Here is an 18156-nt window from a genome sequence, read left to right on the forward strand (position 1 = left end):
ACTCGGTGATGAAAAATGGGAGCAGGAAGGAGGGAAAACAAAGAGCGGTGCTCCTCGATATCGCTGCCATTTTATAAATCAGCCACCTGGGCGATTAAGGGGAAAATGAGTGAACAGAATCAGAATGGTGTGCTCTTGTTTATTGCTTTAGAGAGTTCGCTGGCAAGGAGGCAGCCATCATGTGATGATGAGAGTGGCCCCTCTGGAGACGGCCGCTCACACTGGCAGAGGAGCTAATACAGACTTTCATTAGGATGCACACTTCAACACACTGTCATAGTATTTACAGTCTCACACTGGGGAAACAAATAAACTGCGTGATTAACAAGTTTTCCTGATGCCTGGTGCTTCACTGTGCGCGCATTCGAGTGCCACCTCGCCGACTTAATGATTCTTAATGGTTTCTTAATGACTTCTTAATGACTTCATCAGGAAGATCCTGCAACAGCATATTCTGACATGCGGGAGCCTCCCCCTGAGACCTGGGATCACACCATGGCAGTCACCCCTCTTCAGTTTTCTGCTCAAATAACACACACTTTAAATCTGCTTATCTGAGACAGCATCTCTGACTGGGATGCCACAAGCTTTTGATCCGTGGGCAACCGCCGGGAGATGTGATGTAATGCAATGTGAAAGCGTGCGAGTCCATGCGTGGGAAAACGCACTAAAAGGCGGACGGGGATGTCCACCTCGTTTGTGGGCAAATGCAGTCACATCACACTAATCTCGGAACATTGGAGTGACATCTAGTGTTGTGTAACAAGAATTAAACTGCTTTGTGTGAGGCTATCTAGGAAAGCCGCTCGGTGCAGAGCTGGAGGAGCCTGATGCAAAGGAGAAACAAAAGAAACGGGAAATTCTCCCAATTACAGGAAGAGCCAGTCGGTTGTTGAGGTTTATTACAGCAGAAGGCAGAAAGAGATGACACGCGAGCGTCCGGCAGCAGATGAAACGCAGCATGTCGTTGAGGTGGGAACAAAGCTTTTAATGACATGGATTTTTCCGGGTCACCTCAATGTCACTTTCAGCCAAAGAAAAGCGGTTATTCCGCCAAATTAGCACCATGTCACTCAGCTCAGTGCTGCTCGCTCTTTCATCCATCCTCCAAATGATTAAAAACTTCTGTTTTCTTTAAACAAACACTGAATAAAGCAAAGTTATTCAACAAACCGGCATAAAAGCTGCAGATTCTGACAGCTCCTGATAGAAATGTAATATTAAAAAAAAAGCAGAAATGAAACCAATCACCAGGCATTCAGGAACACAAACACGCTCACATGTAACAACTGGTTAACAAATTGTATTAGCAAAGAAGCGTGACTGCATGGCAAATTACGCTTTGTCTGATGGATGTCCTCTTTACTGGCTGCTGTGGAAGCAGGCTGGAGAGGACGCGGCTTCGGCCAAGCGTTCGGAAAATGATGCATCCCCGGCCATGTGTCACTTCCTGGCAGAGGCGGGCGAGCGGGGTGCGTCGCCCAGATATCGATGGCCAAAAACGCAAAGAGACATGTGCTCCACTATATCCCTGGCATGGAGGAGGAAATGAGATTCAAAATATCCCGTTTCCACGTCAACGGCGCACACGTCAGCACTGTTCAAATCACTCCACTCACACTGCGGACTGGTAGGAATTAGCTTTAGAGATACTTGTTAAACTTTGCAATTAAAAGTCTGAATCAGTAACACAAACAAGCAAATTAGAACCTGATTGAATATGAAAAAGTTCATTTAAAACGTCCCTGAAAACAAGACGTTATGCCACAAATTAAACACGTTTTTGTTTCACTATCTATTAATTCCATTCCTGAATCAGAACACATCTGTCCATCCATCCAGCTCTTTGTCCTTTTTCCAGTCTCACTCCATATTTGTTTGGTGGATTGTGATGTTTACGGCAAAATGAAACAATACTTAGTGGGTTGGGAAATTGGAATATTCTGAAAAAGTTGAGTGGAAGGAAAAAGTGTGGTGGGACAAGGCGTAAAGAGGGAATAATGGCTTCGCTCTTGCACATCGGCTCCGATTTTATATCTGCTAAATGTGCAAAAACTGTTTTAATCAACGCCAGTGACCTGACCTGACCCCAGGCCATGCTGCTTTAATGCAGTAATTGAAAACGAGTCCATATTAAGTAATGAATGTATAAAATAAAGAATAAGATTTCCTGAATATTTTTTGATTGATCTTGGTTGAAATTCTAATTTTCTGAGACTCTGAATTCTGGTTTTTCATTCTCTGTGAGCCGTAATCATCAAAACCACATGAATTAAATCCTTGAAATGTTTCTCTCCATGTTTGATGATTTTTATGAAAGAGCTCCACTTTTTCAACACGAAATGTTTAAATTTTTTAAGCCTTTCTGAGGTCAGCTCAGAAGTTTGGATAATTGATGTTGTGAAAAGAAAGGAAAACAAAGTCTTTCAATTAAACAAGTTCCTTTCTACAAACTTTTGTTGTGCCTCAGATAATGTTAAATTATTTAATTTTTAACTTCCTGCAATATTTATCCTGATTTAGCAGTGCTATGGATTTTTTTCTGACTTATGCAACTGGACAAATTAAAGCAAGGTAATAAAACTTTGAGTTACAGCTTGGGAAGTTCAGTTCATCTGGATTCCTTTTTATTTTCAAATCATTCTGAAAACATCAATATTCTTCTGAGCCACAATCAAATTTTATTTGGATAAAATCAGATTGATGTTTGTGGTTTTAATGAAACAAATTGAACAGGCGGTATGAACACTGTAACTTTAATGTCAACATTTAAAGGGCCGGTGTTTTGGATTTTCCAGGCACTTTGCCATTTAAAAGCACAATCAAGTAACTATGTTAACTTCAGTTGTTAAAAAGTGAGTTTGACACCTTGAAATTGGGTGTCTGTCTCTTTAAGAAGTTTTTAAATCTATCCTACAATCCGCTTTGAGCATGTAAACACAACAATGCTTCTCCATTATGCGGTTTACAGCCGTTCTTAGACGTTTTCATGAGGGAATGACAACTGTAAGGCTCAAAAAAATGTATTTCACACAAGTTCTCTTTTAACAACAGCAAATATTTTTTTACTAAGCTGTAATTTCAGATCAACACCTGGAAACATCACACAACAAGAGAATAAAATGGTCAAAAATAAGTCTCTTTTGGTGAATAATTGTCAGATTTATGTGAGGTGACCTTCTTTTGCCCATGTAGACATGGGCAAAATATCCAATATCACTGTGCTGTTAGTCAGCCCACAGCATGCTTCCCCTGCTATAATCAACCATTTCCTCCAAAGCATCCACACATGAATTTCATTTTAAAAAAGTATAAATAAATAAAAGAGCATCAGGGAAGGACGGAGGTGGGGGGGTGTACTGCCGGTGGGAAATACTTCTTGTTCCAATTTGCAGGGGGATTACTAATTTTTTCATCATTCCCGTCTTTATTTATTCCATTTCCAAATTCATTTCTACTTCACCTGAAGGAAAACAAAATATGACGCCAAAAACGCATAAATAGTGTCAGAGTGAATAGATGATGACAGCGGGTCAAGTTGTGAGTGAGTCACGTCTTCGCTCATGGAAGGAAATGATTACTGTAACACAGAGCTGACAATCACGACCAAGATAATCCCATTTCTCACATGGAGCTCAAATTGTATTATGTCACATTGTATTTCACATATGCTATCAAAAACTGGATTTAGATATGCAAACTATGTGGGGGGGAAAAAGTGAAATCCAGGAGAAGAAAAGAGGCAGGAGGAAGAAAACCCGCAGCCGCAGGGTTGGCGTGCAGGCGTGTCACTTTGTCAAGCTTCTGAGAGAGCTTGATGGTCTCTGAGGGAGGTGGGAAAAAGTGTCGCAAAGGCATACTCTTCTCCAAGATGAACAGATGGCACAGCCTAAGTGTAGAGATTTGTTTTATGTCTCCATCCCATGTTGTGGTGCAGAAAATGCAGGCATCTGTTTTTATTTCATTCATTTTCCTTTCCTTTAAACGTTATCTTCCAGGATAACGGACACACATGACGTCTGCGCTAATGAGGAGTGGGCGTTGCTTTGTTTTGCTCTTTATTTTCCTCCCCCCCTCTCTTCCACCGACACATCCTCCTGTTTTCTATTCTCCCTCAAAACCCACGCTTGGAGCAGAAACCTATATGCCACACAATTATGCAACACAATTGGGGGTGCTCCTCGCAGCCTGGGTGGCTGTCTAAAAGAAACAGCCGGCTGTGAAATCCAAGCCAAGCTATGATGTGCAGAAGAAGTCAGGGAAGATCATGAAGCAGCAGATCATCTGAGGCAGATTTCTGCACAAAGGGAAGTTACAAACAAGAGTTCAGGGTTTTGCTCCAACAGTGGGCTGAGTGCTGGGACCGCAAGGAGAATCGGTTAAAAGCTGTTGGCTGGAGTCAAAAGGCTCGATATCCGCTGGATCAAAATGTTTCTGCCTCCCTGCATGTCCGGCTCCGGCCAGGTGACTGCAGTCAGCGTCCTCTGCTCTGACTGGTTACCCAATCACCTCAAATGATCCGGCATTCAAGTGGGGCTGGAACAACAAACCGGACTAATCGTTAAGAATCCATGACCAAAATAATCAGCAACAAATTCAGTCATTTGGAGTATTACAAATGCAGCCATCAGCAGTAATAAAGCCAAAACTGTACAAAACATTTACATATATTATGATTTTAAGATAAATAAAAAAACACCTTTATGTGTAAATCTGTTCTACCCAACTGGTTTTAGTTTCTAAAGTCAGTGGCATCCAAAACGTTTAGTGCAGGAAAAAAATCATAGAAAAAAAATGATTGAAAACTGTTTTCATCTGCTCAACAGTGAAGAAAAAACAGAAAGAAATAGTTCTTAAAAAGACAGCATATATTTTGATTGTTTTTTTGTTTTTTTTTCTTGGTCAAAAATAAAACTTTTAGTAGATTCTCATTAATAAAAGCAAATATTTTTCTTCTTTGTTAAAGCTGACTAAATACAATAGTGGTTTTCTAACCGTTGTCCTCGGTCTGCTCAGTAAAAGCTGCTGGATTTTGGGATCATTTTTAATGTTAAGAAGAAAACAAAACGTAGGCCTGCTGTGTGTTTCTCTCTCGGGATCGCTGTAATTTATCAGTGAAAATCTTTTGAAATAATTTGTAGGATCCTTGAACAGCAGTCAGGGACTGCACCAGTTTAATGATGAATTTCTGCTTGGTGCCTGAAAGAAAAACACTTCAAATCTTCAGATTGAAACACACTGCAAGAGGATCAAAAGTTTAAATGAAATTGAATTGCTTCTACACTCAAACATTCAGTAGAAAAAGTCTGATGGTTCTATTTGTGCATTTAAAAAAAATATGTTTTAGTCTTGATGACTTATTAAAATCTGGAGGTTGCAGTCGGGTTTCAAAACAAAAGCAACATGCTGAAAGGGTCAAAGATGCACGGTAAAAAACGCCCACCGACGGCTATAGATAGCTGAAGCAACAAGACTGTTTCTAAAGTCAGAGCAATGTGATGGGGAATGCCAGATCTGGAACCGTATGGGTGATTCTCACAGAGGCGTTTTTCAAAAGGCAACAAAATTCCCACTTTTATCCACCTGAGACGTCTCTTTGTTTGCAGCTTCAACTATCTGCTCTATAAGACATTCTTTAACTTGAACGCTTCGCCCCCTCAGCATTTTGTTTTAGAAATGTGGAAACTAAGGCGTCCAGATCCTAATGTGTTATCTGACATTACAATTTTTTAATCTGCCTTACAGGGTTGCAAAAAGCATTCATGCATATAAAGTATTTATTTTACAAACTTGTTGAAACTACGTGGTGACCAAATGGTTTGAGAGCAAATCTGTGAATAAAATTGTGTTTGTCTGCCTTCTCCCAGTGCCAACTAGAAACAGCCAATCAGAGCCAGGGGGCGGATCTTAGAGCTGTCAATCAAGCTCTCTGCTATGCTGCACCTAGCAGAGTATGTCATGAATGTTAAAGCAAGTTAGCATGGCCATCGATAAACGGTGGTCTGGAACGATATGTTGTTTCTCCACCACTTGAACATTGAGTACATAAGGTTGATTGACAGCGCCAAGACCCGCCTCTTTGCTCTGATTGGTTGTTTTTGGTTGGAAACTTTGCATGTCTTCAGGAACAGTAGCAGCTCAGGGAGGAGGCAGCCAATCTTCATAACAACAACTAACGCAAGCTAAAAAACTAAATTAGCAAAGTATATTCTCGCCAGTTTTTTCCACATGTGCTTATTTTGTGTTTTTTTCTGAACTAATTCGATGTTCTGTAGCTTCAAGATAAATGATGGAGGTCTTACAGTAATAGGCAATCATGGGTCAGACTGAGATCCACAGAAACTGTACGTTCCCTTTAGCGAACGCCTCGTCAATCACAACCAATATCCACTTAAAGGCACACGCAGCTTTATTGACTATTTAACTTTAAATGGGAGCATATTTCACAATTTGGGCATTAGGCCAGCTCAGATAAGACATCAAGCAGTCATTACAGCCAGAAAATCAGAGCAAGAACATTTACAACGGGCTCAGAAACGGCCCAGTTTCTGTTTTCTTTGTTCAACCACAGAAAATCCTCACTGGTTCCATGGGAGGCCAGGTTTTTAATCCTAATACAGTTTCTACTTTTAATCAATCATATCTGAGCAGAGTTTGGCTGCAGGCACATCATCGTCCTGTGAGCAGAACTAGATGCTAAATTAAAATCAAATCCCAGTCGCCTGATAACATTTCAGGCATTTATTTGCTTTATAAAAACACACCAGAATTTAAATGTGTCTAGTTATCTGGTCCTCAGAAAGACAATATGATGCACAACACATCTCTGAAAAATATGATATTTTAATCACTCCGTGGCTGACGCCTTGTCAAACGAAGCCAACATGTTCAATCTGTCATGACATGTTGACCATAGTTAAACATTTAACAAGACTCTGATTAGGAAGTGTGATATAAATCATAATGAAATCATGTCCATATCATCAAACATAAAAATAAGAATGATTTATCTCCTGACAAGTGAACTTTTTCCACCGTCCGAGTTTGACAAAGCAATTAAACGACAATGACTTTTTAATTTGGCCCCATCTTTTTCCGTAACGACGTGTCACATATGTCTACATGGAAACGCAACGTAACATGAACTTTACCGTCGTCTGAGTTCTGTTAAATATCAAGCTTAAGCAAATATGCATTGCGCCATAATGCTACACGTGGGTAAATCACTGTCTTTCAATTTGACCCAGAGGTCAAGAACAGCTGAAGCTGTGTTGCCTGTAGATTGTTCCTCTTTAGGTCAACAGATAATAACTTCAGTTTTGTTTCTATTCAGCTTATAAACGCAGTTTAAAGCTGATGTTCATAAATTAATCAGCTGGCATCTATAAATCCTTGGTGTGTTTCCAGCACTCGTTATAATAACTGGAACATTGATCAATATATTTACGTAATGATGACTAAGCATAATGTGTATTGCTTGATTCTTAATTGGTTTAGTTGGTTACTGTGTTAAGTTGTTGTTAAAATGACATAAGAGCCTTCCTACACAGCATACAGAGAGGGTAGTTATGGTAGAGGAGATACTTTTACAGAATACAGTATCTCGCCCACAAACAGCAAAAACCTGGAAATATTTGAGATCTCCTCTAAAAAATGCTCCTAACAGCCTAAATCAGAACTTCAAACTCAAATTAAAATGCTTTAATAAAAGTATAAACCATCTTAGCACTGCCAGCCAAGCTAACCTCTACAGTCTCCATTCATATAAATCCAAGAGAAAAATGTCTGATTTTCTGATTAAAATGGGAGAAAATCGACAAAAAGTGAAGCATTCCTGGTCAATAAAATCAGTAGAGAAATATATTAATATTCCTGCATATGTTTACGTTTTTGCAGGAGTTCTGAGATTTACATTTTCCTCACCTATCTTCTGTCCACAGCTGCTGAACGCCAGACAGATCCGAGCTAAACGGGGATAAGGTGTGCTAGGATGCAAAAAATGGTTCTTGTTCAGAAAAGATTAAATAATAAATGTACATATTAAATGTTGGCATGTTAACACCCCTTACGGTTGCATTCATTTCACAGCAAAGCTTAGCTTGATGAAAGTTCAGGCAATTCTGACAATCTTTGCTAAGCTCAGCAAGCCGAGTTTGACAAGCAGTAAATGCCCCTCAGACAGAGGATAAACCCTTTTGATTTAGGTAACAGCATGTTTTTCCTCCTTACCCCACTGTTAATGGGGATCAGAGGATTTAATCCATTTAATCATTCTGTTTAATGAGCACTCTCTGTGCAGGTAAAAAGGGACCAAAGCTATCTTCACTTAACATGTTTATTTGCCAATTGGGGAAAAAAAATTGAAAAGTGACCCATTTCTGTAGAAACATCATCGGCACCTTCCTCCTCTGCACAGTGCACGACTTACGCGGAGAAAAACAACCTCGTGCTTTCATTTTTAGCCTTTCAGAAGGAATCTCCAGCCTCCTTCAAGGTTGAACCTGAAAAGCTTCATGAATGAAAAGAGGAAAACTAAATCTATTCAAAACCGTCGGTCAGCTCAGGGCATTCAGACTGGGAATGTTGGGAGCAATTTAATCAAACTGAGAGGCGGATCCTTTAGTGTGCTTCGTTTGGCCGAGGGAGAATGTCAGAAACCAACGTCTAATGCTGTTGACGATACACTTGGAAAATAAAAACTTTAGTTCGCCTCCAGAGATGACTTAAAATCGGTGCCTGACACGCGGATTCAGCTTCTGCTTTGTGCGTAAAGACTGGAGACAGACCAGAGCTCAGCACAAATAACACGAGACGTGCCGTGTTTTGACTCTCGTCTGCCACCAAAGTCTCTGTCCTGCCAGGATGACAAAACACAGCTTCTCACATTTCCAACACGGAAAAATAAATACGTTCAGACTGCGGCGCTCCACAGAACTTCCAGGGTTAGAACAGTTCTGAGTTTTACTGGGATTTTTTTTTGCTTTTCAGTTAGTTGTAATCAGTTTTTAGAATGTGTCTGCCACTTTTTTAGTTTGATGTTTTTTTAGTTTTTTCATTCTTTTGTTCACTTTTAGGTGAAAAATTCAAAAAGGTCAAAGTGTCATGATGATGTATACATTAACCAGGTAATGAATACTCTATTGAAGCGAAACTGGAGTTTTCTCCTACATTTGCTGTCGCCATTTTGTGGACTAACAACATTATGGAGAACTGTAATTTTCTGACAGCTGATACAAACTGTGTGTTGGAGAAGAAATCAATTTGAAAGGCTAATGTAACGATTCAAACACAAAAACTAAGAATATTTTTGTTTTAGTTAGTTTCATAAACGCATGATATGCTTTCAGTTAAAGTTCTCCCCCATTAATTACTGTTTAACGAAAATGTTTTCTCAGTTTTGGGCCTTTAGCAGAGGAAGAACATCCTGCAGTCCCGGAGTGGCCAGACAAACTTCCCTCAGCCTGGCTAATGGACGCCGCGGCTGTTGTTTACTGAAGACTCCCTGCAGAGGAGACTACCTGACCCATGTCTGCAACCAGTGAGTGGTACAAATGGCAAACATCTTTTGGAGTCATTATTTATGCAGGAATGCCCTTGGGAGTCTTTGCACTTGTTTACACAGTCACAGCACAGTCCATTCATGACGGCCCCGAGTAAATGAGCCGCTTGCGACCAATTTGTCCTGGACGACGAAGCTTTGGGGCAGTTGCTTTGTGTGCATGTTGGGGGCTGGGGGGTAAAGAAAGGAGGTTAACGCAGCACTGCAGCGGCGTCGGGAAGCGACCTGGAACTACGGACACACGAGTCCCAAGGGTGCTAGGAAGCACAGTGTCACATTCGGAAATAAATGAGCACATTTTTTTTCCACGAGGAAAGCCGCGGACTTTCACCTTTGAAATGGGCTGTTTGTTTGCCCGAGGACGAGGACGGTGGTCAAAGTTACCGAGCGCTGCCTTTCGCATAAAACCAAAACCAAGACGGGAGTTTTATGGAGGTTAAAGTGAAAGGCAAAAGGGAAGAAGAAGAAGTTTATCTGGCATCTGCACCAAGGAATCAGAGTGACAAGGGAGCCATGAACTTCAACAAGAACTGAACTTCATGGAAGTTTGTTTGACTGAAGTAAAGTTATTTTCACATAAAACAATGTAAAACAATCAGTAACTAATTAGATACACTACTATTAAAGCAGCTTCAGAGTCTACAGTGATAAAATCAATAATACTTAAAATATTTCAGTCAAAAAAGAAAAAAAGATGTTTATAGGTTTAAAAAACATCTTAATTGCTGTGGAATAAGTTTTATTTCCCACCAAATTATGGAAAATTTTAGTTCCAAGCATCTTCAAACACGTCCACAACAGCTTTCTGAGCTTGAATTAAAGTAATTTTCCACTTCGTCACAACTTTGTTTGTCTATTGAAGCTCAAAGCAGAAAAGCATCACAGCTGAAGACAGATTATATGATGCTAAAGGAAACAAACTTCACATGTTTTGAGGGATATTTTTCCCCTGAATTACTTGTTCTCACTGTTTTTTTTTAATTTTCATGCCGCTAAGACTGATGTTGTTGCCATCTACTGGCCCACATCAGTATTACAGTGTCTGTTTTTTAATTAGATTCACAAGGAGCATGTAGTTTTTTTCTATTTAACAAAATAAGGTTATTCATTTTCTTCATTTGAGTTTGTTTATATTTTATTTGTCTAATTTGAGGAAAAAGGAACATCAACACTAAGATTCACAGATAATACTTAAATACAAGCTTATTGAACAACTTTTCGCTGATTTACTTCACGTTGTCAAGTTTATAAACACTGTCCAATAAGATGCCTTCTTTAATTTCTTCTGCAGAACAAGTAATGTAAGAGAACAAAAAAATACTGAACATTTCAAAATTAAAACAACTTATATTGGCTTTCATAGATACTTTAAAGAATTTGTTTCTGTGGGTTTAATGAGCCAAAAAGCAGCAGCACCAGAAATCCAAATATAAGTTGAAGCAAACTGGATTCTGCTGCTGTTTAAATATAAAACAACTTTACCAGACAAATGCATAAAAGTTTTCACACAAGGATTTAGAAAAACATCCAAGAAACTTCTGAATTCATTTAAAGGCTAATTTCACCACATATACAAGAAAATAATGAAGCAAACAGCATCAAGGAACCTTGATAAGTTCTTCCTTAAATAGTCTAGGTTCTAAAATAAAGACATTATTTTTTTATTTTACTTTAAATTTTCCAAGAATTAATTCAAAGCTGCCCTCATCTGGTGGTTTTTGGCATTTTTTGCATTTCTCTACATCTAAGGTAAGTTTATAAATGTGTTTTCTGTTTCAGCTTTCATTTGCCTTCATCTGACTTCTGATTTAGAAGAGGTGTAAAAGGCGATGAACTTCAGGTTTTTGATAGAGTGGAGCAGTAAAAAATGTTCAGAAATGTGGTTGAAAGAGGGCAGAGAAGAAAGAAAGGAAGGAGAGATGAGATAATTTAACAAGCTCCCTCTTAAAGTACTCCAAAACCTCCAGAGTTTAATTGCTGGGAGGCAGCATTATCCCCAGCAACACCGCTCTGGTCTCTTGGCCGGGATTCGGTGGGTACCTGCAGTATCCACTCCCCACACAATGCAGCGCCCACTGAGCCATATAATTCTCTCAGGCCCTCCTCTTCTGGAGAACCACATTCAATCCCTTTGTCACACAGGGAAAAATCTCCTCTATGTTTTTTTTTTCTTTTTCTTTTTGTCAGGGTACGTACTTCAAATAAGGCCAATCAGTAGGTGCCGTTATGCGTGCACGATGCTACAGGGAGCCACGAAGAAAGGGGAAGCGCAGAGGAAGAGTTAAATAAAAGGCCCGTTTGATTTGCGGCTGTGAAATTTGGGGTTGATTTCCATTCTTCCGCAGAGCTCCCTGGAGCGGCCATATTTCTGTTTATGTTTAAATGCGAATCCATCAGATGGGCGGTTAGGTTCCTGCTGAATCATCCCACTCTCCCTTCAGAAAGCGCGAGGTTACTTTTGAAGCAGCTGCCTCGTAGGAGAAAACAAGGAACTAATGCTACTTTCTTGCCGACTTCTCTTTCAAGTTGCCCTTGAAAAGAAAATTACAACAGCGGCTTTGATGCAACTCTGACATGCTTCAAGATATTCTCCATAAGTGCAGACACATACTTGATTATCATTCCAATGAGCCTGCGCCGACGACGTCTTTCAGCCGTCTGAACACAGAAAGCGTTCCAGCGCTCTGCAGAGGGACGTGGAAACAGCGGCTCATTGCACCAAATGGCAAAAGAAGAAAAATGATGGCTTCTTTGTTGTCCATTGGTTTGTAACTTAAGTCAATATAGCATTTAGAACCCTGCTGAGACATCTTTTAATTAAAAGATGAGCTTAATAATGAGAAATGACAGAGGCGGTGTACTGAGGAAGATTACTTGGATTTTTTGCTTTGTGTGGTTCCCTGTGTGCAAAGAAACTTCTTCTGCCTCATGTTCAGTGCTAGAATGAAAATACCAACTGTGCACATTTTTCCCCTCCTTTTGTTTTACACTTTCTTCACAGCTTGCCAATTATGTCTGCTGCAATGTGCTTGGTGACATTCTGTTGTCAGTAACGCGTCTTGTTCTGCTGTGCATAAACCACCCACAACAGGAGAGTTTGTGTCCTACCTGTTGGGAGGCTCTAGGAGTTGGAAATCAGTTGTCACTGCAGAGATCCGAGTCCTGGGTGAGCAGGGTCGCTGTGAGGAAAACAGGATAAAATATGAAACCTGCAACATAAAATAAGGGACTTTTCTAATCACTCAACAGGGAATGTTTCACATTCGTGTTTGTCAGTGAATCCTCCATGTTGGCTGTTTCCTACATTCTTGCTAACATTTCCCATGTTTGTTGTATTTTTTACATGCTAACTCCCCTCTTTTACATCCTTGCTAGTCTCTTCTTCTTGCTTTTTAGTGTCTCCACTCATTTGTTGTCTGATATGTTTGCAGTGTCTCCCCCACACTTTGCAATTCAAACAGGATTTCCACAACATTCTTCCTCCTTCCTTTCAGGCCAACATTGAACATGTCGATGCTCTCTTGTCAATGTGACAAAAGTTTCAAAAGTCAATGGAGTGTAAATACGATTAGAAGGCACTCTACGTAATCAATAAAAGGATAATTATCTATTTTTAATTTGACGATAATGCTAAAGTTGCCTTTAGACTTCAACCTCAAACCATCCGTTTCACCTTCCTGAACTTCTATAAAAAAAAAAACAACAGATTAGGACATCGAAGATTTTTATTTATTGTGGCAGTTCTTATTTGAAAAGTTTTAGTTTCCTGAAAAACAAACAAAATAAGTTGATGTTTTTATGTAATTCCCAATGAAGAGACTATTGACTGAGTTTCAATCAGGTAGTTCTTCCACGTAGGAGCATCTGCTGTTTTTAAACACGGCACGTTGTCATCAAGACAAGATATTTGCAAAGAGTGACTGTTGGGAGATTTCTGCCTTCAGGGCTTTTCTGGCTGAAAGGTTTCTGGAATCAGACAAGTTTGTGTACGATGAGACAAAAGTCACAGCAAAGACCAAGCAGTAGTAGCTGGAGAGATGAAATCCTTCACCGGAGATCTGAACGACTCAATGCACCATTTTTATTATTTCCCTTTTTTGTTTCAGTGCTACACACTGAATGTCTCTCTGTAAATGTCAATAATTCCTCAAAAAGTACGAGATTTTCTAGATTTGAATGTATTCGTGTCGCTTTATAATGTACAGTCAGTACAAAAACTTTTCGTTTGGTAAATAATGAGTAAAAAAGCTCCAACTTCCCTTCTGCTTTTCCTCCAAATCTCAGGCTGTAAATCTTTAAAAACTGCTGACAAATTCATAGTTTCATCTTTTTAATTATTTCTTAATATATCCAAGGACTGTTTTTGGATCCGTGCTCTAGGAGAGGGAATATCCACAGCTGTGAGATAATCCCTTCTTGGTGATGCAGTGAGTTTTCCAGAAGGACAGAGTTAAAATAAACCACAATATGTGTTTTACAGTTTTTGGACAACAACAAATCCCCGGGATCCAACAGCGTGCGATGGATCCGGCTGCTCAGTTCGAGGTTGGTGAAGAAACTGACTAAATAATGCATCGAGGAGAAAAATATTCGATCTGGAAAACTTTGCAGACAGAATACCTGCTCAGAGTTCAGCAAGGCCTTAATGCGGCTTCTCACATATTTAAAGAGATCTTTCCGAGCCAACTCTGCTCCAGGAGAGAAGATGGTGAGGTGGAAGGTCGGCTCGTAATCCATAACAGATAGCTGAGATTTGCCACGCTGGCATCGAATCCTTATGAAAGTTGTAACAGGCCTTGGCTCTGGTACAGAAGCCAACAAATCCAAACTGTGAGGCTTCTCCAGTCAGGCCGCCAAGGTCATTTCTAATTTCTGTGGTTGGCTGTTGCATGCTGCTTTATGCTGCCTGAGAAACATTAGCAGGAAGACGGCCGCGGTGCCTAGTCAAAGCGATCCAAACAACATAATATCAAATAAATAGACGTTAATGACGAAGCAGAAATCAGAAAAGGTCGAGCATTAAAGCTGCAGTATGAAAATGTTATCCAAAGTTTTTTAGGTATTTTGTCTTTATGTCATGACAGCAGAGCAAGAAAGATAATCTGTGAATAAAATAGATCTCCTCTGTCTTCTCAGTGCTAGAAACTACCAATCAGAGCCAGGGGGAGGGACTTGGTGCTGTCAATCAAGCCTGTGTGCAAGGTTCTGTCACAATAACCAAGTAAGTTATTGCAATAAACAATGTTGTTTTGAGGCCATTTTAATGGCAAAATAAGTGCAAGAACATATTCTCAAAGATCAATAAACTTTAAAACTTAATTAACATTTAACACTGAAACTGGAAGATGCTTGTTTCATTTACTCAAAAGTAAATAAAACAACAGAAAAAACTAATAAAATTAATTGTGAAGTTTCTAAACAAAATTGTCATGGCAAGTTGAGACCAAAGAAACAGACTGAGGACTTTTATCGTTCAGATTTTGGTGGAAAGACAGAAGTGATAAATCATGCAAATTGAAATTATTGAGCTTGTTTTAATTTATTATGCGATTAATTGATTTCTTGTTTGTTGCGACAGGCTTGTGCCCTCTGATATGATGCAGCTTCTCCCCGTCAGCAAAGTCTGTTGTGGATGCTAATGCTACTTAGCACATCCACTGATGGCAGCAGATAAATAGCTGTAAAGGTGGGTTGTTTCTCCACCAACAGCACATTCGGCAGCGTGTTCATGAGGATGATTGGCAGCACTCAGGCCTTCCTCCTGGCTCTGACTGGTTGTTTTTGGTTCCATTTCTTCAGGTGGAAAAAATACCGCAGCAAGGAGATGAAAGAGATCGATCTATTTACAGATTATGGGCCTCATGTTGCAGCGACTTGCTGACAGTTTCATCAAATCTATATAAAAAAACATTTTCATAAAAGTCACATCCTGCAGCTTTAAATCTCACAGCTGAAAAAAAGCATCATGAGTTCAATTTTACAGCCTGAACATGATCAGGTACATGGAAAGTGACAAGTTAAGGTCTGGGAGGGCGGCGGACTCGTTGTAGAGGTCGCACACAAACACAACAACGACACACAAACGGAGCCGACAGGAGGAGAGGACGACGACTCCACAAGCACCGCAGAATGTATGAAGAAATAGATGTAAGGGTCATTTTACTGAGCAGCACCATTAACATTGCTGCCCTTGTCTGGAATGAAGCTGGGATCAGTCTCACACACACACACACACACACACACACACACACACACACACACACGCACATGCACACACACACACACACACACATACACACACACACACACACACACACACACACACACACACACACACACACACACACGCAGGAGAAAATCCTCCTCTTTTTACATTTCTCCTCTTTTCGCCCTCAGAGACGGAGAGGTCGACATTTTAACTGCAGCGGTGAGGAGATGGCTTCCTTTCACCTTGACGGGCATATAATGAACATTTTTCATTTTGAGCTTAGCTTCACTTACCGAGTCAGTCAGCTATTTTCTCTTTGAACCTTTTTTTTCCTCCCTCTCCCCCGTTCTGACATTTCCCTCTGTGGTTTTGCCAGGATGATCTTCACAGTAAATTTGTGCCCCTTTTAAAGAAATAGGTTACATTTGTGGTGGTTTTTTTTATTTTTTTTTCAAAGCGCTGATTTCCATAAAGGTCCCCGTCTAACACAAACAGGCCTACGGTGCAGCAAGAAACACAAACAATATGCTAATCACACCTGTTTCAATTAAAGCCGGAGTGTCCATGAAATCCATATCATTACTCATTGTTCTGCATTTTGCATGAACAAAGAAAAGCTGCACTTTGAAGTAGCAGGAGCAAATATGTGACGGATGGCTGAGAGAATTTAAAATAAAACAAAATTACACAAAATATAATGAAGAATTAGAGAAAATAAAGATCTATTACGCCTAAATAAGTTTCTTTTTGCTGACAAGTGATTATAGTTAGAATGGATCAGTGCTGCAGATGGAGAACACTGCAAAAACACAAAATCTCACCAAGCATTTTTGTCCAGGTTATAGTGTAAATATCTCAGTTCACATGAAATAAGACAAAACTAACTTACAAGTAACTTTTTAGCAAGAAACATGAGCTTCTTTTAGGTCAAAAGCTCTTTAATAATAGTTAAAATGACTTATTCCATCATAACATGAGAAAATGTGCTATAAGTGAAAGAAATCAGACACTATGTTGTAAGGGATTTTTCAAATCAGTATTTAAAAAAAAAACAAGCTTATGAAATAAATGAATACTTCTATGATATTTTAATCTAATGAGATAAATCCAAATGCAGCATGGTGCATTTGGGTCCTCAGGGACGTGTGACCTTCATATTTCTGATTATTTCCAGATTCAAAAATTTAGGTCAGAACTTGATGACATGCTAAAGCAGCGAATCCCCTCATCTGAATCACCTGTGCCAGAACTGGAAACTGGAGTTGAACACCGTGGATCGAAGGGATGCAGGGGGAAAAAACGCTGGAGACATTTTAGTGTGAGAGCTTAAAGCACAGCAGCATCAAAGTTTTGTTTTTCTTTAAATGTGACTCCAGCTGTGGCAGAAAACCAGACCAAACGGGAAGTTTTGTTAGGATTTCTCCACACAAGTCTGGCAGGAAATGGACTACAACACAAGGCATTGTGGGTAAACAAATTAGTCTGTGGCTCTTGGTCACATGAGGGGGAGAAGTTAAGTTTTCAAGCTAATTTACAGGAAAATGTAGAAGGCGGGGGGAAAGAACTCCTCTAATAATATCAGAAATACAGCAAATACTTGGCAGAAATGTCTGTCAGAAAGGTTTAGGTTATGTGGAACAAAGAACCAGATGTCATACTTGGTTTGGTTCATTTGACAAACTGTCCTCAGAAAGCAAAGTTGTACCAACTCGATGCAGCAATCAAACCAAGTCCCCAACTAAACTGAACCAACCGGACTGAGGTGTAAAAATGTTGAGGTTCAATATTCACAGATTTCTCTGTGGAATGAAACTCCAAATCATCCACAAAAAAAAAACACAGTTATTAATTTATAACAATAACAGCTCAATTTCTAAGTTAACCTGAAGAAAAGTTGTACAAAAATCTGAAATTATATTAAATGTAATAATAAAGAGGCAGGCTCACAAATACGCCTGTAAAAATGTCTAGTCTTCAGCTCTTCGTTTATGTATTCATCTTCAGTCAGCTTAATAAATGAACTCTCACATAATAAAATATAAGTTAAAGAAGCTTCGAGATCCATTTTTCTGGAGGAATTTTAATAATCGATTTGCTCAAATCACTCGAGGAATCGTTTCAGCCTCGGTCTGAATCCACTGAGTCTCGAGTCTCAGACAGTTTGAATGATCAGTTTTTGATTTTTTATACCTGAAACAGTTTTGCTGCTGATGCAGTCCATACTCAGAGGTACATTGCTTTCCTGCGCTGCAGGTGGGGGTCTGCCACCCCTTTTATCCTCAGAGCCTGAAGGTAACAAGCAGCTGGCTGTTTAATCTGCAGAATAAATGTATGAAAGCCTCTGCAGTCTGTGCAGCAAAACACCCGCGGATGAAAAAAAATAAATAAA

General features: G+C 39.6%; 1 protein-coding gene across 16 annotated transcripts in view; it reads right to left on the bottom strand.

Moving 5' to 3' along the window:
- The window catches only part of rbfox3a (RNA binding fox-1 homolog 3a), a 514332-nt gene that overhangs the window by 366914 nt on the left and 129262 nt on the right, over positions 1-18156 (bottom strand). For all 16 annotated transcript variants that reach the window (XM_055052121.1, XM_055052124.1, XM_055052118.1 and 13 more), the window contains one exon: positions 12668-12738. The gene's annotated coding sequence lies outside the window, so the exon portion shown is untranslated. The remainder of the gene's footprint in view (positions 1-12667; positions 12739-18156) is intronic.

This window comes from Poeciliopsis prolifica, unplaced genomic scaffold (genome assembly GCF_027474105.1).
Source record: "Poeciliopsis prolifica strain line A6 unplaced genomic scaffold, Auburn_PproV2 SCAFFOLD034, whole genome shotgun sequence".
NCBI lineage: Eukaryota > Metazoa > Chordata > Actinopteri > Cyprinodontiformes > Poeciliidae > Poeciliopsis > Poeciliopsis prolifica.